The sequence below is a fragment of the Notolabrus celidotus genome, chromosome 13 (genome assembly GCF_009762535.1).
Source record: "Notolabrus celidotus isolate fNotCel1 chromosome 13, fNotCel1.pri, whole genome shotgun sequence".
Lineage (NCBI taxonomy): Eukaryota > Metazoa > Chordata > Actinopteri > Labriformes > Labridae > Notolabrus > Notolabrus celidotus.
This window is the reverse complement of record NC_048284.1, coordinates 25055657-25077566: the sequence shown is the minus strand read 5'-3', so window position 1 is coordinate 25077566 and position 21910 is coordinate 25055657. Positions and strand designations below refer to the sequence as shown.

At 41.5% G+C, this 21910-nt stretch overlaps 1 long non-coding RNA gene across 2 annotated transcripts in view; it reads right to left on the bottom strand.

The window, feature by feature from the left end:
• Positions 1-254: 254 nt before the first annotated feature.
• LOC117823694 overlaps positions 255-21910 on the bottom strand; it is a 74764-nt gene continuing 53108 nt past the window's right edge. The window contains exon 3 of one of the 2 annotated variants that reach the window (XR_004633471.1): positions 255-806. This is a non-coding gene — a long non-coding RNA (uncharacterized LOC117823694). Of the gene's footprint in view, positions 807-4834; positions 4979-21910 lie in introns of those variants that run through there. The other variant, XR_004633474.1, reaches the window with a different exon arrangement.

The following is a 21910-nucleotide window of genomic DNA, read 5'->3' as shown; positions in this document are numbered from 1 at the left end:
TTTTCTTCCTCAAACTGGGTAACTGATAAGTTTGATCAGAGCAGCTTAATGTGTTTTAACATGGGTAGGAACTTACTGTTTCTCATGATGCCTTTGGCAGCTTGCCTTTACTGTCCAAATGCATTACAGAAAATAAGATTTTAGATGCTGTTCAAGAGTTCTGTTACTGAGGAGTTCAATTTATTGTGTTTTAATTTTAACAGGAGGGATGTCATCAGAAGTCAAGTTTCATCTTCCTTTCTTTTGTCCTACATTTGACCTGATCAGAACTGAAATTTAATCTCACTATCAGTGTGTGAGTTATTGATAAAGACCATCAAATCCATCAAAACTTCCCTGACAAACAATGTTTTCAGGTTCAGGTTTTCGGTGCCATCGCAGGTCTTGGAATCCTTCTGATGAATTCACCGGCATGTAAGGCTTCCAGATGACAAAGACGTTCTCCTGTGAGACCCACTGGCACATCCCCCGCCAGCGACGTCTTGCCCCTAGAGACAAACTTGGGATAAAACAATGACAGGAGCCCAGCAGCACACAAACCGGTGCCAAACAGCACACCCACCTGCTTATGATCATTGAAACCTCAGCGTATACTATCTCGGCATACCACGCCAGCCACTGATGAAAGGCCTCATCGTTAGTGACCGTCTTTGATCGGCTCATCGCCTGTTTTGAAATGTAAATCGAAGGGAAAAGGAAAAGGGCTCCGTGAAGGAGTGGCACGTGGAGGAGAAAAGGGGACCCCACCCTCTGGGGAGATTAACGCCACCCCAGTCAGACATGTGTCAAGTGGGGCTTGATGAATCCTGGGAAAATGAAAAAAAAGGTATGAAAAAAGAGGAGACAGAGGAAAGAAAGCCCTTTCTCTTCCCTTCTTGCCTCCTTCTGCACATCCCTGCCTCTCAGATCATCATCTCCCGCCCTTATTCTGTCAACGCCCTTCTTGATGGTTACTGTCAGAGGTGCGCATCTCTTTTGTAGTGTGGTGTTTTGCTGCTGCCACGGTGGAGATGCTTCCTTCCTCTGCATATGCACAAGTAGGGAGGGATGGGTGAGAAGGGGGGTGGCAAAGGCAAGGATGCCTGTGGTATGTGCTGATCCTGACACACCTTTGGGAATAAGAAACCAAAGGACAGAGCGAACGCTCCGCAAGAAATAGTGGGAGCATGATATCGGAGTAGAGGGATTTGGTTGTTGGTTGTTGTTAGTGGTGGGGAGGGTGGGGGGCTGCAGCAAGGGCAAGACACAAGTCTGTGACATTGTGGGAGATAAGACAGGGATGACAGCTAACCAACGTGCCATGGTGCCGAAAAGAAGAAGAGGACTGACTGTTAAAGGGGAAATCCTGTGTCTTATTTGGACATTGATCAATCAATCAATCAATCCATCATACTCCTACAGCCCCTGATCATAAAAAAGTTATTTCAGGACATCATCTTATTTGGGTAAATGCAGTTTTTAATGGACGGGTGCACTCGACTATGCAGTACCACCACCTCTGAATTTAACCCCTTGGTATAATTTGGCCTTTTCGGCATACAAATTCTTACCAGCTGCCAGCACTCCTTTCCTGTCGTCTCCATATTACAGTTTATTTCTGCAATTCATAATAGCACCAAAAATACTTCACCCATGGCACACTACATGACGCTTGTGTCCTTTTGCAGGTGTTACATGACACTCACTTGTCTGTTCTCGCTTGAGAGCAGCGTCAAATTAATATGAACTCACAAGTCTCTGCAGTGTAAGATCAACAAGGAAATCTGAGTACAATGAAGATGACAGTGATGTTGACCTGGCTCTAATAGGGCACAGAGAGGTATCTTTTATCAGCTGTAGATTTAAAAAATGTAATACTAATGATTTATTGATACTGGCCATATGATACACTCGCAAACAAGTGATTAAGGGGAGTACTGGCACTTCTTTTTCCCACTTAAAAACTGAGTGAATGGTAAATGGTCAGCACTTTTGTAACACTTTTCTAGTCTTCAGATCACTAGAAACGATGTCACACTACATGTCGCAATGGCTCTTTCACAAACAGATTCACACACTGATGGCCGAGGCTGCTCAACAAAATATCCATCAATACCAACTAACATATTCACAAGCATGTATACACTGGTGGCATTGCCTTTGGGAGCAATTTGGTATTCAGTGTCTTCAAGAGCTAGGGATTGAATCGCCAACCCTCAGACTGAGAGGTGAAACACTCTACTGCTGAGATCAAACTCTTTGTTGTATTATTTAGAGAGACCAAACATTAATCCACAATAAGCAAGCACTTGGAACAGTAGCATTAAATACTTGCTGTTACCAGGCAGAACCTTCGAGCAATACCAGACTCACTGGCCGAATAGCTGTCTACCGCAACCGGATGGGCCAAAAAGTGAGATAGAGGCAGATTCACAAAGAGAGAGAAGGGTGTAGACAAAGAGACAGACAGGGGGGCAAACAGGAAGCAAAACATACATATGGCAGTATGAAAACAACAGATAATGCAGCTACAATGCCATTTATAACAATACAACTTGAGCATAACAGCTGTAACAATGATTATATAAGTAAGTCTAGGAATTATAGTTTGAAGTTAGAGTCGAGCAGCAAAGATCAGACAAGTCATGAATGATGGGCCTCTGTCTGTCCTTTGGTCATCCACCCTCCTGAAAAGGAATGTCTCTCTTGTCACAGAAGGGCGGAAGTGTCACCTTCTCACTTCACTCCTGTGTCTGTCTGTGCCTGAAAGGGCCGTTGCATCATTTGAAGTGACGATGAAATAGAATAGCTAAATAATGTCCCAGCAGGAGGCCGTGTGCAGAGACGATACAATGCGCAGGGCCTGCAAACTAATGGCCAGCTGTCTTATAATGAGCTCCGGCGATTCCAGGCCTGCTGATTACCCCCCTTGCCCCATCGCCATTCCCACTGTGGGGACATTACGGCACTAAGGGGTGAGGGGGGAAGGTGGGGGGGGAGCAGGAGTGCAAAAGAAGAAGCCGAGGGTGGGACTGTCCCTCTATCTAACAGCCCACAACCCCCAAGCCCTCCATCACTGCTACTGAGCACCGAAACCCCTCTCAGTTAACGAACCAAGAGCCGTCTAATTAGAGCTCAAAAATTCATGAGGGTCCTCATTAATATTGAATATCTGTTGTGGGCCACGACTTCAAAATAAGCACTTGCATATGCAGATGGAAGGTAAGAGAGAGAAAGAAGAGGAGGGAAGAGTATTGTGCACCGCCAAAGTAAAGGTAGTGAAGTAAAGGTGGAGGGAAGGAGGTAGAGACGGATCTAAGGGGAAAGGGAGTGGGAAGTACATGAAAAGAGGGGCGACGGAGTGGGAGACAGATGAGAAGAGGAGATAGAGGGAGAGCAGACAAGAGGAAAGGGGAGGAGAGGGAAAGGGATGAGAAAAAGTGAGGGACCCAAGAGAGCTGTACCTGTGGAGAAGAGTTGTAATGTTGGAGGACTCTCCTGGGAGAATATGCATGGTCTTTAATGAGGAGGGTGGAGTGCAATGGCGAAGAATAACAAAAAAAAAAAAAGAGGAAGAGAAAAACATTCCGCTCTTAATCCCTCGCTGAGAGGAGAAACTCTTTTAAGCAGGTACGCAGAGGTATCACTTTTCAAGTCCCTCACTCCTTCTGTTTTACCCTGGAAAAGGGTACACAGATAAAAGATACTGTCATTTGAAGATTGTCTGCTACCAACAACCATCATTTGCCTTTGAGATAATTCTGGGTTTTCCACTTCAGATTTAGAGGCATATGGGTAATACAGAGGAGGAGGAGGGAGATACACTACATTAACTATATGTCAGCCACTCTGGAAGACATCAAGAAAGTCATTTCATAGTGAGGAAGAAAAAAATAAAGCTGACACAAATAAACAATTTCTCCTCACATTGCTGTACCAGTGGTTGAGTTTTGTCTTTTGAATCACTGCAATAATGTTTTCATGAGGAGCTGAGTTAAAGGGTGTTTATACCTGTCCTCAGGGCTCTGTGGGGGAAACAGGCTTTGGGACAATAGTCCTCATTTATACTTGTCGTTTTAAGAGTTGGGTCTTTGGATAAAGTTTTAATGCAGATTAAAACACTTTTGGAAACACTTAACCACGCATTTGCGTTTCCTGTAGCCACATCACAAACATGCAATTAATCTGTCTTGGGTAAGCAGAGCTAAATACAAATCAGGGTTAGCCAATTCAAAATTGATACGTGACAAAAATGTACATTTATGAATTTCTTGTGCCCTTAAAGCTACGGTGAGGAACTGTCTATTTGGGTTGATTTTGATGCCCCCTGTGGACAAAATAGTACCTGTAACATCTAGAGTGATTTCGTACTGTAAATGTGTCAGTTGTGCTTTCTAACAAAAAAAAAATCATCCTATCATTCAACAGTGTAATTGATCACTCTTTGAAGCTTTGAAAAATGAAAAAATATGTGTAATCTCACAGCCGACCTCCACACAGTGGTTACAGGCATTGAAAAGTACAGTATATAAATGCTCAGCCTTATCGTACGTTGTCCTGTTTGCTTTTGAAGGTCATAATGAAGCTTCAGTGTTAATTTCATTCTGTTTCATAGTCAGTCACAAACTCCTCACAGGAGCTTTAAGCTAGCTTTCCAGTCACACAGGACAAAGTTAGTTACACATGATGTATGCATTTGTCCCTTTTCAATATCTGCTTAGAAAATAAGGCTGCCCTTCGTGGCTCTCAGATGCATCTTCTTTGTCTGGCGAGAATTCATTAAGTGGGCAAGTATGTGAGAGATCATCCTGTCAGAGTCCAGCTTCTCGTTTCATGGTTCTAACCATCTGCTCACTTTACATTGTCTCGCTTACTATCTGTCTACTCTAAAGACATAAGTAAGTTGACATAAATATCGATTTGAAAATGATTTAATCGTGCCATAAAAACAGTCAGATTCCATGGTTGCTTCCATGGCAATGAATTCTTCTCAGCGTACCTGCAAGATGAACCAACATTAAACTTGACATTTAAATTCATGGTCAGGTTAAAACAGTAGCTTCTACTTATTTCTTATAAATTATATTAAACTGACATTGAGGGTAACATTAGAAAAGGTGAACAAGACTTCCTTTAAACATTTAGACCTTTAAACATAAATAACGTAAAAATTCAGAACTTTTAGTGTGGTTGCTTCTATCACTGTGGTTAAAGTTACTTTATAAGAAAAAGAAATTACATGCTCTCTCGAAAGTACTAAAAAATTAATTCAGTGCTGACCAAAAAAGGTAACGAGTTGAAAAAATGTCAGCACTCGAAATAAGTTCAAAGCTTTTTCAGCTGCTGAAAGCCTAGGGCTGAAACGTTCGTTTCTTTGAGCTGCTTTCTATTTCTACTATAAAAGTTTTGAACTTATTGCGAGTGCTACAGTAACTTTATCACAATCAGTAACTTAGAGATGCTCTAACCAGCTCTGATGCCATTGCCCTGATTGCAGGACAGGATCTTGGTTAGTTGGGGCCAAGTAGGTCCTCAGGCTGCTCTCACATCTGTGTGCAGTCACTGTCATTATTTTCTGACTCAAGACCAGCCTGAGAGGAAAACTTGTTTTTGCCACAGTGTCAACAGGCAGAGGTGAAATGTGCTGAACTCCTTTTTTCGGATTGATTTGATATGATGTGTGTGATAAAGCTGTCTCCAAAGTTGACCAATCAGACTTATTTTACACAGCAAGGTTATAGAAATACAGTAACAGGTGATTTCCTAGACTTTAGGTCTCCTGGTTTAAAAAAGTGCTTGAAAAAAATTTAATGTTCATCTTTCCTCAGAGCTCAACAGGAGCTCCATCTCAAGCAGAAGCTGTCCTATTGACCACTGTGCATCTTTTGTGGCTGCGTGTGAAGTTTCCCTCAAACTGACATAAGTTTCACACCGTGTGAAACTCCACTCCACCATAAAAAAGTTCAGGTATATTAGCTTGTAGCTGTACTTGCTGAGCTACCACCAGAAGCTGATTGAATTCAATATTAACAAAGACTAAAACCAGATGGAAACCTTAAGCTTGGCTCTGTACGGAGGTCTGTCTGCAAATGTCTATGAAGCTTTTATTAATTTATTGACACATTAAATCAAAAGATTAAAATGAACGGAGACAGAAAAACTTCCTGGATTCTTGTTATCACAGTGTAGTCACCTCCAAAGAAAGCTAAGTGTGTTAGCTCAGTATTAAGTCCTATATCTACGGTATATGCATGACTGCAAACTTAAATGCACATGCACACAGAAGAGAATGCACTCTGCAGTCAAGCATGTGTGTGTTAGGAAAATTCTGGTTGTGTTCGCTCAGGCATCTGTTTGCTCATGTGTGTTCAGCACATTGCTTGTGTCCGTGTGCGTGTGTGTTTGTGATAAAAGTGACTGTGGTTGGGGCCGACCTGAGCGCTCTTCCTTAATGTGTCTGGGAGGTCCAGGGGAGTCGAGGGCTTTCGAGGGCGTGGATATGTCTGCGCTGAGAGATTTATAGGCTTCAGCCAGGATCACTCTCTTTCTCTGGTGCCAAGTTAAGCAGTAGCATAATTAAAACCTCAGAGGAATCCTTTTGAAGTCAACAATGGGCTCTTAGGCGAACCTTAATGCAGGCACACACACTCCACTCACACACACACATACACATGTTAAGCCATGCACCCACTTGCTCTTACACTTACAGATACACACAGACGACCACACACATATACTGCATGTCCATGTATCTTCACACACTCTGGAAAGATGCAGGGTAGATTAGATTAGAGCTCTATTTGTTGTCGAAGAGGAAATTCATTTCCACAGCCAGCCAGTTGCAGGTACATTCATACAAGGCAGTTATTACTCTGGCACATGATTTGACACAGACCGACACGCCATCACAGAGAGAGTACACCCATAGTAAGAAGATGTTTCACATAATTGTGAGAAAAGAAACAATCCAGGGCTCTACTAAAGCATATGGGGCATAATTACGCATCCCTTGTAAATGTGAAACTTAAAGAAATGACATCCTACTAAATGCTTCCCTTTTATGTACACTGACTTCATCATTCGGTACACACACTCACACACACGTATACTGTACAGGACAATTACTCACATTAAACCCCAACAGATGCCATCTTGATTCAATTTGACCGCACAAACACAAATGTAGTCGAGCGGGTCTGCGTCAAGAGTTCCCCGAGCATATGCCGCGTGGGTCGTCAGGAGCCGCAGAAGGAGGAAAGGATCTGAGACTGCCTGCTGTTGTTGCCTTGCTGACAACACACCGTGGAAAATACCCTCTGAGCCCTGAAACAGTGCGGGCCATGACCCACCATCCGGCCGTGCTCGGAGACTTGGCGCAAAACACCAAAAGATGTAAACAAGGGAGGAGAGACTACAGTAGATGTTAGTAATTTGCAGCGCGTGTAGGTCCTGACCCTGTTAAGTGAACAATAGCACTGCTGTGGAGACATGATGAAGGTGTAAATTGGACAATTCAGGCTTTTTCTATAATGAGGTGTGTTTTTTCACAGCTTTTGGCTCCACATCAAAGTGCGAAATGGTATAGCATGTGTATCTCAAGGTTGCAAAGTCAAGTTAGATTCATGCCCTGGACCCATACTGTACCAGATCAAAAGTAGTGGGCCTTGTAATATGATCACAGTGGGAGTTCACAATGTGAGCTAACTCAGTATTCAGGAGGGGGGAGATGAAAATAAATGTGATCCTTATCTGCCATTGCCCATAACCCATGCAGGCATGCTGGTGGTATGCATCGATAAACTCATAAACAAACTGTAATTACTAGCCCATTAGAGTCAGACCCTCACAAACACACGCTCATAATCCGTACACAGGAGGCACAGAGGCTTGTCGCTCATTTTCATACAACCCACTGCGCCATAAAAGTGGAGCAAAATACTTAATGATTTGTGACTGGGGGGACAAACAAACCATTTTGATATAAGGAGCTTACACACTCTCAAAAGAGATGTAGCAATGTTGACGCTGCTGCTCATTATTGTACACACTCCCCTTGTTTGAATTGGAGCAAAGCTTAATTTATAGGGGTGGTGATCGGAAAATGGAAGGCAAATTGGTTGTTTCTTGGATAAACATGTATTCCTCTTCTGGGAGTAATCAGGGAAATAATCGCTTCAGCCTTGACAACAAATCTACTTGAGTAAGTTTGTAGATGATAGCCTTGTTGTTTGAACTGGACCCTGTGGAGTGCAGTTTGTTTTCTGCGTATGAGTCTAGACAGAAAGTCTCTTGGCAGTCCAGGCCACACTCACAAAAGGACAAACCCAAATGCAGAGGGATTGAAGTCAGGGACCCAGAGTTCACTCATTATACAAGGTAACACTCTTTCTAGCTTTAGATGTCACTGTGTCGCGTTTTGAATGAAACCATGGCTTTTCTTTGACATTTTGGACATTAATATTGCAGGGATTCCTTACATCCCCTCTCCATACCTTTATATATTCTTATGGACTCCTTCAAAGGCGCTGGTCAGGTCCTCTAACCTGAGATATATGCGCCTCCATGTCCTTTTAAGGCCTCCTAGTTGGACAGCAGGGATATTCTACGATCCACTGGGTGTGTCTCTGTGTGTGTTTTTGTGTGCAGTATGTGTGCGAACAGCTTTTCTAACTAAATCTGCCTCTCTCCTAACCTTCAGTGGACACGGTACGACTGAGTGATCAAGCAGATCAAGCCGGCATCTACTTCAGCTCTTCTCTATGGTGACATTTCGCCAAACCCAAGACAATCCAGGCCGCCCTGATCCTCCTCAGCCCATGTTTATTCAGGAGGAGGCTGGACCAAGCAGCCCTGGAGACGCTGTGAAGATAGGAAGATATAGAAAAAGACTCACAGTGATATTGTTAATATTAAGGGTGGGGATGTGGCAGAAATCATTGTGCATATCTAAACAGGGAAACAATTTTTGTACAAATATCGTAGTCCCTCCTGGTTTGTTCAGATACAAAGCAAAACTGCAGATCTGCAATTTGAATGTTTTGCTTTGTCTTTAAAAACGTATCTTTTCTATTTTAGTGCCCTCAAAGGAGCACATTTATTATTATTCATTTCGGTTTAATTAAAGGCAGTTTTCTGAAATCATAATAGGAAGTATGAAGTAAGAAATATCATGTCTTCAGCAGAAGTTCATAAAAGTATTCCACTGTTTTTATGAAGATCAAAATAAGAGACATGTGATTACTAAAATTATCCTTTGCATAATTATGACATCATTAAATATCTTAAACCTCCTTTCCATTCAGCTTCTTTAATATTAAAAATGCTCTTTTCAAAAAATTTTAATGAGGGATTTTTGGAGTGTCAAAAAAAAGGAGTCTAATCTGTGTTTCATTGCAATACTGTTCTAACTAGCCCTTTAATGCAAGATCCTACTACACTGCATTACAATAGCTTAGCTTTTTTTATTCATAAGCATTAACTGTATGTCAATATGCACAATGCATCTCAGTCTCTTTCTGCTGTAAAAAGTGAAGGCAAAATACCACTGTGATGGAGGCTGACACATTGCATTGGAAAGGTCCTTTAGAGCAGAAGCAATCTGTCTAGTGAAGCCCTGGAAGCTGCAACATTTGCTAACTATGACACATTTAACCTATGGATAAAACAGCAAAGATCCCTCAGGTCAGTACAGTCTGTGGTCTACACTCTGCAGAACATATCCTTGTGTTGACTGAAGTGGACACTCACTGTTTTGGAAAGTTCAATAACTCTTGTGTTGTTGTTTGTTATGTTTTCTCCCTCTCTCCCTCCACTACTCTGCTAATCCTGTAAAGAATGCTGCAGGATGCACATCGCTCAACAGAGGTGTCAGGGGTGACATCACATCCCCTCTCCTCAACATGAAATAAAAATTAAAAATGAATGTCTCCTAAAAAAAGGCAACACTTGCACATAACCAAACAACTGTCATGACAGAAAGCTTGTTTGAAAAATATGAATGTGACGTGTATCGTAATATTCTAGTTTGACCCATGTTCCATCTGTTATAATGGAGGAGGCGGCCTTTATGACCTACTTCAGCCAGTCACCAGGAGGAGCTCTAAAAGTTTGGGATTTACTAGGAGGGAGAGAGGTTGTGCCATCTATCTTCTTATACAGTTTATGTCCCGTAACAAACAATACGGGCTAATTTATATGTCAGTGTTTGTTTTCTCAAGGCATGCAGGTTAGCTGGTGACTTTTCTATTACCATGTAAGCTGTTAACTGCTGGTATGTTGCAAACATCTAACTCTCTCCTGCTCCCCCATTCTCTCTGCTCTCTTTCTACCTCCACTGCCAGCCTATAGACAAAACATCGCCCCCCCACATTCTGTCGTTGCACCTTTTACTCAGAAAGGCGAGGCAAATTAGAGGGACAACAGTCCCACTTAAAACAGGCTGTGTAAAGGAGGCATGTTTTTCAGTAAGACTTCTTGTAAAGGCCAAAGAAACATCCTATTAAAGGGAGCACATAGCATTTTAAAACCACTCATGTACACTTGCTTCCTGAGCTCTATTAAACCAGAAGGAGTGACAGTATTATCTTGTGCTAGCAGGAATAAAACACCTTTAAGATGCAGGGGGTGAACAGTGAGAGGTGGTTTATGGTGGGTATAGAGGTAGATATTAATTAAAGTACCTGGTGATGTGTTGAAGTGTAAGGTATAAGGCTTTGCTGCGCTAACGGGTTGCTAATGCGGTCGGTGTTTGACCGGCGCTGAGCTCTCTAATATGTCTGCAGGGACTCAGGAGCTTCTAATTAATCCTGAGCTGACGGCCAAGCCAGGACGTCCCACGGGAGGCATCAGGGAAAGCAAGGAGTATCAGCGCACTTATCCACAGATTAGATTCTACTCCCTCACTGGGAGGCTGAGACGAAATGCTGGGCCAAAGGGTTGCAATTGTTCTTCCTTCACCTAGCTAAGTGAAAAGACGACGCCTTGGAAAAACGTTTTAAGTAAATCTGGTGTACGGAGAAAAACAAGAATGATCTGTTTTATGATTTGAGATTTATCTGTCAGTCAAATGAGAAGTGTCGCTAGAGTGAGGCAGTTATACAAAAAGGAATATTCATGTCCTGTCTGACTCACTCAAAGTTTCCTCTGCTGAAAAGGTTGTCTGACGGAGGATGAATCTCATGCATGTTTGTCAATATAATTTGCTCTCCCCTTCACCCCAGAGGAACACACTGGTCCCTTAAGGTTTCCCGCTCAAATGCCAACATCTGTCTGGCAACGGAGCCAGAATGAGACAGACTAGGACACCTTCATCAGAGGTATTCTCTGCTTGACAGAAGCCACAAGGTGCAAATTCAGAGATGAAATAATGGGCGAGCTGAAAGAGGCTTAGGAATGCAAATCCCCCTCTGCACCCATCCCTGTGTTAAACAATCCATCTTGATTAATATTTCATATTATGAAAATATATTAATCAGAAAAAGAGTTGAAACTTTCTTTCTCTCCCAGAGGACACTTAATCCCTTGTTTTTATAGTTTATGATGTGTGTGATGTCATTTTGTGGGCGACCATCTTGGAAAAACTGGAGACAAAACATCTTGTAATAGTGGTCCAAAAAGAAACAAGCTTGTCTTCTCTGTCTGGAGCTCACAATAGTGTGAGCAAAGCAAGGCCAAATATGCTGCAAGTCCAAAAGCTCTGAGATCCACAAACAATGTGGCATGGCTGCTCACACTTAAACCCCATTCACAAACCGTCTTTTATGTACGTTTTACTTGGCACCGAGCGCGCCCTCCCTCCTCCCTCCCCTCCCCTCAGAGCCCTGTCGACTGATAGACAGTGTGTGAGAGCAGCACATCACAGTGCCACACTGCTCTCCACCTCACCACTTTCATTATATTGTCATTTTGAATTATCAGCAGCGATGGACTGGCGAGGATGACTGACACATTCCTGCGAGCGGAGCAGCTACAGCCTGGCTCTCCAGCGTGTCCTGGCAAGCCCGGCTTTGTGTTGTGCCAGACAGGAGAGGGCCGGCCAAGTGTCTGGCCGAGGGGCTGCACTAATACTGCATAAATACGGGGGAATCCCCTGCCCCGTGCTGGCTGAAAACAATACTTCAATGTTGAAATGGAAGGGGATATACCTGGGAGGACTTGATTACATGTAATTGAGTAGAAAAGACACATAAAAAGGCAGAAATGCAGATATGCAAGGATGAGTACATTTTAATACCATGCACTGTATCCATTACAAAATGTCAATTTCAAGTCAAGTGACATAATTGAATAAAACAGATGCTCTCTTGCCAGAAATATGAGGCACTATAACTAATGTGTCAGTAAAATTCTATCTAAAATGAGCGAGGGTGACAGAAAAGATATCACTATAAAATGTGGTTTTAGCAGCAAATTAGATGGCGGAGCAACGGATTTCACCATAATTGGCATTTTGCATGTAAGCAGTGTCGTGCCAAAAATACTCGCCGCAACACCACAGCGACAGCGGTCTCAGAGGGCTTAACAGCACCACCAGACAGGAGAGGAATGAACGAGAGGAAAGATAGAAAGACAATGAAAATAAGGAGGGGGAGATTAAAAAAGAAAGTAAAGAACGCGGAAAGGACATGCTTATAAAAAAGAAAGGGTCCCAGTGCAGCAGGGCGACAGCCAGGACCAAATCTCGTGAGATGTTACATTTCACAAGACCCTGGGATCCACATCAACCAGTTAGCAGCGGTTTTACAGCTATGACTCTGTGGTGAAAACCACTTTGTTGCCTTGGATGTAAATTACGTGTTCATACAGAATCATAAGCTCTGACAACCAAAGGATCCAAAAATTCTGATCCTCTGTGTTTCTCACTCAACAGACAGCTCTTCAGATTTGTATAACAAAGCTTAAGAAAGGTAGGCGAACGTCTGCTTACTCTAAAAGTCTGGGCATTATTAGGGCTTGTGTTGCCTGGCAGGGTGGAGCCAGGATAAGAGACAGTGAAGAAAATGCAGCCACGCTCCTTACTGTACTACTTTTTTAAGACTTGAAACACGAGGTTACTCACTGACAACTCTGTAGTGCTTTTAATATCCTCAGGACTGCATCTCTTTAAAAAGACAAAGACAGTTAATCTGATCTCCTGCAGCTCACATAAAAATAGATGTCAGTGAAGTTCTGAACAGCCGTGTTTTAGCTGATTTGTCAAACAGATAGCAGGCAATTTGTAAGTTTGACAACCAAGACCAAAAGGTTAGAAAGTGACGGCATGAATTTGTTTGAATGATATTCTTAAAAACCGTAACGTAATTTGTTAATTGGGAACAGAAGTCAAAAATAAAGTGAGGAAAAAAGAGACATTAGGTGAACTTAATCAAGTACTTCCTCTGAAAAATGTTTATACATCATCTTCCCCTACCCCTCAGATTGTGCATGACATTCAAATATTTTCTGATCCAAACAGATCTGAAATAAATCATCAGTTTTGAGCTCTGTAAAAGATAGAAACAAGCATGAGGAACCAATGCAAGACATGCTTGCTCCCGCCCTTTTCTGTGAACATTGCGAAATCCTCTTCTAATTTGTATCAGGGCAATGCTAACGAACGACCGGTTGCGCCTCATTGGATCCACATTATCTTTGGCACATCTTTGCTTACACACACACAGACACACACAAAGACACCATACAATAAGCACCAGACTTTTTAAAACCACTGCTTGGATTGTGCTTATTAAACTGTCTCTCAGAGGTCAGACTCAGGAAGATTAGGACAACTTTTATCCAACTGCACCCTCCCTGAAAGCAGACAGTGGATCTAGTTTTGCCCTCAATCGGTTCAATTGATTTTCCAAACAGTCTGCAGACTCCACTCAATAAATTAAAACTTGAAATTGTAGGATTTTCCTTAATATTCAGGATGCACATCAAATCCCTTTTATTCAAAAGAAAAAAAATCTGGGATGCATTCTATACACTGGGTGACAAAGTATATAACACATAAAGACGTATTTCAGCCAAAAAATGGTGCAATAATCTAACTAAAGAATGGAACTGTTCTGTCACTACCACTAGGGACGGCTGTGGCTCAGTGGGTAGAGTCGGTCGTCTATCAATCGGAAGGTTGGTGGTTTGATTCTAGCTCCGGAAATCACATGCCGAAGTGTCATTGAGCAAGACACTGAACCCAAAATTGCTCCCTCTGTTGTTCAGAGGTGTGTGAATGTGAACGAATAAGCTTAGCTAACACTACCCTGTGTCCCTTACTGGGCAGCAGCCTCTACCATCACTGAGTGAATGGGTGTGAATGGGTGAATGTGACAAGTAGTGTAAAAGTGCTTTGAGTGGTTAGAAAGACTAGAACAGCAACAAGTTCGTTTTCTTGCAGCTGCCATCACCTTCTGAGCAGCTATTTTGCTGTGCAAAGCATGCTGGAACATCACTACGTGCTGCACTTTAACAGCCTTTCTCTGTTATTTGGACGTTATCAGGAATTTAAAGAAAAGAGTGGTATGCCATTAAGTAAATAAATCTTGTGTAGGGCAGGTTTGATTGAAAAGACTCTTCAGTTTAAGACAAGTGACCAGTAAAAGTGGGTGATGCAAGTCTAGGTTGAACTCTTCATAATCAGCTGTCTGTGCTTCACAACTATCAACATACAGCCAGCTAGTGGGACTGCAAACTGCACAAAGCAGATAGTATAATAAAGATTTGCACAGCTGCAGAGTAACTGCACATTATGGACTTTGCTGAACGCAATGGAAATTGCAACATACAATGACAGTATACCTTTTTCACCAGGGAGACCCTCAAAACCAGACTGTCTTACATGAATGTTATGGACAAATCAGGGTGATTAAATAAGTACTAATCAAGCAAGGCAGCAGCCAATAAGAGAGAGAGAGAAGAAGAAGATGGAGCCTCTACTTGCAACAGTATATATTTTATCCTCTGCAGCTTACATTAGTTAACATGGCACTGTTGGTAGGGAAAAACACTGAAGCTACAGTCTTTCCTCCAATTCTTGCAGAAGAGCAGCAGTGGATGGCGTCTACCCAGATTGTCTGTTCTTGTCCTGAGCTGTTCAGCCTCCTGCTTTTGTTTATTTTTTCTGCACATCTTCAGCGGGTTGTCGTCAGTCTCTGTTTTAAGTCTTGTTCAATTGCGCAATAAGATTACATGAGATCATGCTGAAATCGCATGAGGTGATAGATTGCTCCTTATGCCATGTACAATAATCCTAAAAATATCCTGTAGTGAGTGATATGTTAATATTTGAATATTGTACAGTACTGTGCTCCAGTAGGAGATTATGATGAAGAATATCTGTGTGTTAGTAGACTTGTTGTCTAAGTTTGTCCTAAGGCATACCAAGGCTCGTCCTCTCTGTGGACAATATGCAAAAAGGCAAGGTCACGAACTAGACACATAAAATGTTGCAACTATTACATGTTGTGTATTTTTTTCCTGTTGAAACCTCATCACCACTCAGCCCATCCTCACCTCTGTGTAATTGTTGGAATGCACCCTGACTGGTGTCAAACTTAGAACCAGATTGAGGCAGAGAGAAAGGTATTGTCAGGCGTTTTTTTTCTTCTTCTTCTATTCTGGTGCACATATAACTGAGCAAAATAATCTTTCAAGGACCTGTTGACTTCTCACACTGCTGGAATGACTTGTCCTCTGAAATATACTGCTGAAAAACTTTTCGACAATTCAATTAGAGAGTAAAAACTGTCCTTTGATTTTGGTGTGAAAGGACTTTTTCATTGTAAAAAGAGCTCTGAGGGCTGGAAATGAATTATGAACACGCTTTCTTCTCTGTGCGTAATTTCAGTATTAAAGAGAATGAGTGTTTAAGGCCACAGCTGAACCGACAGAGGACCGGTCGCCTAAACTAACTCTGCCCGTAAACATCCTGACGCCAGTTAATTGTTGGTTTGAAGATCAGACCCCCCCTCCCTTTCTCCTCCCTTAACCTTGCTTTCTTTCTCTCACACTCTTTCAGTCTTTTGCCTTGTTCTTTAACAATGAATGCAGTTTTTATAGAAAAAGCAAGATTCAGTGGGTGAGGCATGTTTGGGAGAGGGAAAGAAAAGGGAGAGCGCAAGGGAGAGAGATTGCAGGCAGTGGCGGTGGTGGTGTGAGAAGGGGCGTATGGCACCCATTATCTTGTTTATTAAAAGCAAGTTTCTTTCCTTCGCTCCCTCCTCCCCGCGCAGCTGACCGCAGATATTTCCAAAGGCCTCGCTCGGCTCTTCTGTGCCTACTTCACAGGCTGCTGGAAGGGTCACAGAAGTTGAAACCAGAGAGGGTGTCAATCGCCTGTTTGGCTTCATGACCCAAGGGAGCCATCTCACAGATTAAAAAAAAAATGCTCATGTGTATCAGCTGTGCACTCGTTTGCATGTGCGCAGCTGAGCGTAATTCATGTACGTATGTGCCATTTATCATTTATTGATGGAGTCTGCTAAAAAGAACTGTGACAAAGAGAAAGTCAGACTTGTCAGCTGTTCTGCAGATTCCCTGTAAAGAGGATGGGAACTGCATCGCCTGCACTGCAGTACTGAAGCAGTCAGTGCCTCGCTTTAGGAGAATGTCAAACATATTCCAACGAACAATACAACTTTTTTCAGCTAGGTTTTCCATGTCAATTATACGTGTTGTCATTTGATTATTCACTCTTTGCTATAACTTCTTTGGTTGCTGTTGCTACATCTCCAAACTTTACATTTCTGCAGTTGTCATAAGAGTGACAAGATTTGAAGCCCTTTGGAATTCACCACATTTTTTTGAACAGTGTCTTTCATTTGAGTTAGACGTAGACAAAAGTGTTAAAAGCACTTGATTGAAATGTACGTGACCTCATGTTAAATAATGATGCTGCATTTTTGGCATAGTAATTTGTCTATGGTTGAATGTTTTTGTAATCAAAAGTGTATAAGAGTTCAGGCTGTCAGAGTGAGGACAAGCCAATTTTTTTGACAAAGTAATATCTTAGATAACAAGTTTGGACAAGTTCCCTAAATTCAATAAAAAGAAGGGAAAAGCTGCTAATATTATCCTACCCTGCTTGGCAGCATCTAGAATTTACTTCCCTACAGTACATTTCTATTAAAGGGTCCAATATAATGAAAGATGTTTTTATACCTTGGTCATCCTTTAGTCTGGGAATGGAAGCAAAAAAGCTCCAATATTGCTTCTGTAGCCTAACTACTAAAAAAACATACTGTAGTTTTTAAAAAGTGATACGAGTTTGTTATATTGCTGATGTAACAACAGGAGTAATCTCCAAAGACACACATACAAAACCCCTCCCACACCTTGAATGATTCTGCTTCCTCCTGTGTTACTGTGGCTATGTTTCGGTGTTGCAGAGTCAAGATGTCAAAAGTGAGAGTCAGACTGAACAACCGCTCTGTTGTTTATTTATATCAACGTGCTGCTACAGTTGAAGCTAATTTGTTCGTTACTTCCAACCCCACAACAATGGCTGGCCACATAAACTCACACACATTAAGCAAAAAAGTAGGAATAACATTAAAATTTTAACGTAAAACTCAGAGACATGCTCTTGTAACTGCAGCTGAAACACTGACACAGTTGCCTCCTCCAGTACAGAGCAAGATTCTGGATCATATGTGAAGAGCACTGGAGCAGGCTCTGCTGGAGTGCCATGTTTGTTTTGGTGTTTTTCTGCCTCTACATTAATCTGCATTGATCTGCAACCTTCACCCTCAGGAAACATTAAGGCAGTCCATCAGCATAGCAACGCATTGTCATAGCATCCCTTAAAAAAGCCTTTAATCTTTTTATCCCCAATTTAGTCTTTTATTGTGCAATTGTGTTATTGATGTTATAATGCTACTTTTTGCACGCAAATTTTTACTACAATGTGTTGTTATCGCCTGATATTAGCTAACAATGCTAACAACAACATGAGTTAATAATGGCTAAACAACTTTCCAACCTTTTTTCAACTCGCAACTGGAACGTGGTAAACTCCCAGCTCCAGTTGCGACTTCTGAAGTACATGGAAAACAACATATTCATGTATGATGAATTTTGGAGGGAGATATTAAGCACAAGGACGTTTGATAAACTTTGGGACCTCAAACTTATTTTATGACCACAAAAACTACGAATTTGGCAATCTTTTCCTAAGGCCAAAGATTCTCAGATTCTAGTAGCCTAACACTAAAGAAATGTAAAGTTGATGTAATCTCAAAGCTTTGCTAGTTATTAGCAGAATATTATAAACAGTGTATCTGCTTTGTTCCTAACCAATGAATTTACAAACTATCTGTCAGTTAAAATACATCTTAAAAGCTAACATATACATTTCTTATCCTTGCAGTACACGCGGTTTTGCAGGCCTCATATAATCTGCTTGTGCCCGGTGTGACTCATTCATTTAGAGGTGAACTCACATGTTGTCCAAATGCTGTCTTGCGTAATAAGAACCACCGCACATGCTGTCTGTGGTTGTACTTTATATCTTTTCCATACTGTATCAAGATGCCCACATGTTACCCAGCAGACACCAAGTGGTACTACTGTATATGAAATGAAGCAATTTTACTGCTGATAAAACTGCCTGTTAAACATCTGAGGCTTTTCTTTATCTCCTCCATCTTTGGTTACAATTTCAGACTCTGAGTATTAACAGCAAGAACCTTCAGTGAAATAAAAATCATGTGTTTTTCATTGGTTCCCTGTATAAATTGAGCACATGAATGAGTTAATCCCATGCTACAAATACAGCAAGAGGCACTTATGACGCCACTTGTGTACTCTGTGTAGATGAAGTGTCGACAGTTCTCAGGGCGTTTCTTCTGTTGTGGGTATTTCTGCTGAAAAACTGTTAACACAACACAGATTTTGAACGTATTTATGAGCGATCAGTTATATATTTGCCTGCTGTATATTTGCTGCTATTGTAGCTGCTCCAGATCATTTCTGTCATAAACATCACAAATTAACATTCTGGTATGTGTGGTCTACAGTTTTGGAGGGACTCAGTCATGTTTGCATTCGCAGACTCAAATGTCATCAGAAAATCATCACAATAAGATCTGTAAGTCTTTGGTTTTCAAGAACAAGTTTCACCCATAATCTTTTGGGTCCACTTTAACTGCTCAAAAACAAACTAAATATTGTTTTATCACCTCTTGACTTAAGCCAACTTTGTCAGTATGAGTTATAAACATGGCATTATTCAGAAGGCCGCCACAAAAGTTAGTGTTTTTTTTTTTTGTTGTTGTTTTTTTCTTTTTTCTTTTTTCTCTTTTTTCCTCTTGTCTGCATATATATTTCTGGTTTGTGTCATGTTTGTCACAAACTGTCAAATATTAATGCAATTTATTCTTGCAGCAAAAGAAAAGAAAGAAAACATTTTTCAACAAAAGTTAATGTTTAACTCCAGTGTGGGGGGAGCCCAGCTGTAAAACCTGCAAACATGCAATACATTTTATGTGGTATATATCCAGGACTGTTGTTCTGAGTACCTTTAAACCCCTCCTTTGTACCCTCAAATATCCCAACTACTTTTGGTTATATTTTCCGCATATAGTTTTGTTAAAGTTCATCCATAAGTTGTCCAAATGAAAGTTTGAGCAACCATTCAGATGTTTTTAATATATGCATACTACTGTGGCATATGCAGCACATGAGCTCGAAATAAATTTCCAAGAGGGAACAATAACATGTAACATATCATATCTTATTGTACAATACTGTATTGTAGTGTATCGTATTATATATTGCACTGTATTGTGTTGCATCACATCATATCAACTCCTATTGGATTGTATCATATCATATACAAGCAGCAACCTCTGGTCTTGAGAAATTAAGCCAATGTGGAAGTGCTAAAAATTGCAGTTGCTCATGCTGGCTGCAGAAGCACCAAAAACCACATACACGCCCATTCCAAAAAGCCCATCTTTCCTGCAAAAATAAACAAGTTTACAACCTGCTACAAAAACAATTTTGGTCTGAATTGCTTATTTCTCCATCCACACTCTGTATTAGTGTTTTTTTTAATACAAGTCAATCATTGATTTCACATAATTAGGGGCATAGCTGACATGACTGACAGGCAGGCACACTAGCTGTAAGCAAGGAGGCTAGAAGCCCGCCTCAACTCTTACTCTTTGTAACCCGAAGTTAGGTCGCCCAAAAAAGTTCAGTTCAGTTGAGTCGGCATTTTCAATATGGCGACCACCGACAATAGGCATCAGAACTCCCCTTCCGAAACCATTATGAAGACTACGTACATGTATAGTTTGATCATAACATGTAATTTCACATAATATCATACTGTACTATATGGTGTGTATTGCATCCTATCCTACTGCATGGAATCATATAAAATCCTGTGGCACGATAGGTTATATCTCTTTGGGTATAAATGAGTTTTTTTCATGAATAGGGTTAAAGGTCTTTTTTTATGTTTCAATTCTTCAATGCTCTAATCACCACTTTTGTATGTTTGTTGAAGTTGGGCTTTTATAAGGTTGGAAAAGAAATATTGCAAAGGGAAAAAAAGGTTAATTTTACCATGAGCCTTTACAGAGGTGAATCTAAGTAGTAAGGTAATGCCAATGTCACCAGATCACAAGAGCTGAATTATCTTTATACTGTAGCATATGAGAGCAACCACAAATAGACACAAACACACAGGTACACATTCACTCCTACGTCCTGCGTGTGCTCAGGTCATTGTACGGTATCATTATCCAACACATCTACAGCAGGAAAACAACCGTTATTCAATTTGCACTGAGCAAATCTCTGCGGCTGTTCAATTCATCAGGGCCAATTACTGATACAAAGTGCTGGAGGTTATCTGCACTCGCCACATATACTGCGCTCATTCACACACAGACCATCGGCTCTGTTATGAATCAGCTCGCCGCCCGCATGGCTGCACAATGGGCCCATAGTGAAGCTGGAAACTGGGTGGTCTGAATGTTTGATACTGCCCAACACAGCCAAGGACCCCACTGTAGTGTGAGTCCAGTTTCTCAAGGATGCTGATTTCAGATCAGTTTGCCTCAAATATAACCAGTCTGGAGTGTGGAACTAGAGCTGATAAGAGATCAGTGCTAGGAAAACAAATCCAAGTAGCTGTTAGCCGCAGCAAGGCGTACACAGCTCCACAGGGTCTGCTCTGTTTGCATGTCCTGCTTTGTGATCCCTCCTAATTGGCCGTCATTACACCCCACATTACCCTATCAGGGCACGGCTAGAGGGGGAAACAGACCATGGTGGTGGATGGCACGCTTTGGTAAGTCTGAATTACACAACACCGGGGCCATGACTAATATTGGCGCAGTCGATAACTGCTAATGTAAGCAATGGAACAGATGCCAGCGGTGGAATTACAACAAATATAGTCCGGTTAACCTTCTCGCAAGGCTGCCTTCGACCAGTCAGGAGAGGCTCAGGCTCGGTCAAGCGCACATGATGGCTCTCATTGAGCAGTGATTGTGTTTCACTCTGTTGTGTTAAGTGTTTGTTAGTTTGAACTGTTTTGTTTTTATGCCTTTTTTGAGTGTGTCTGTAGCTGCATGTACATTTTTCTGTGTGGGTGTGTGTGAGGTGTCCCCTGTCCTTTGTGGTCAATTGGATGTATTTAATTACAGTCAGTGTTTATGGAATTCTCCACCACAACATTAAAAGTGAAAAAGGAGTCCTTTATGATAATAATAGGTACTCAGGCGAACAAACAAAAGTATGTTTATTCGAGTAAATATGAACAAGGAATCACTCGGGACCGTCCAGAAAGAAAGATAAAGACAGAAAAACAAAGATTACTTCCATACTTTTTGTGACTCATGAGTTTAATTGTTTGTTTTGGTTCGGAGAGTCTGCTTATGTTAATTACGCTCGCCTCTGTTTGAGAAAAATAAGAGTCAAAAATATTTTTCAGTCCAAA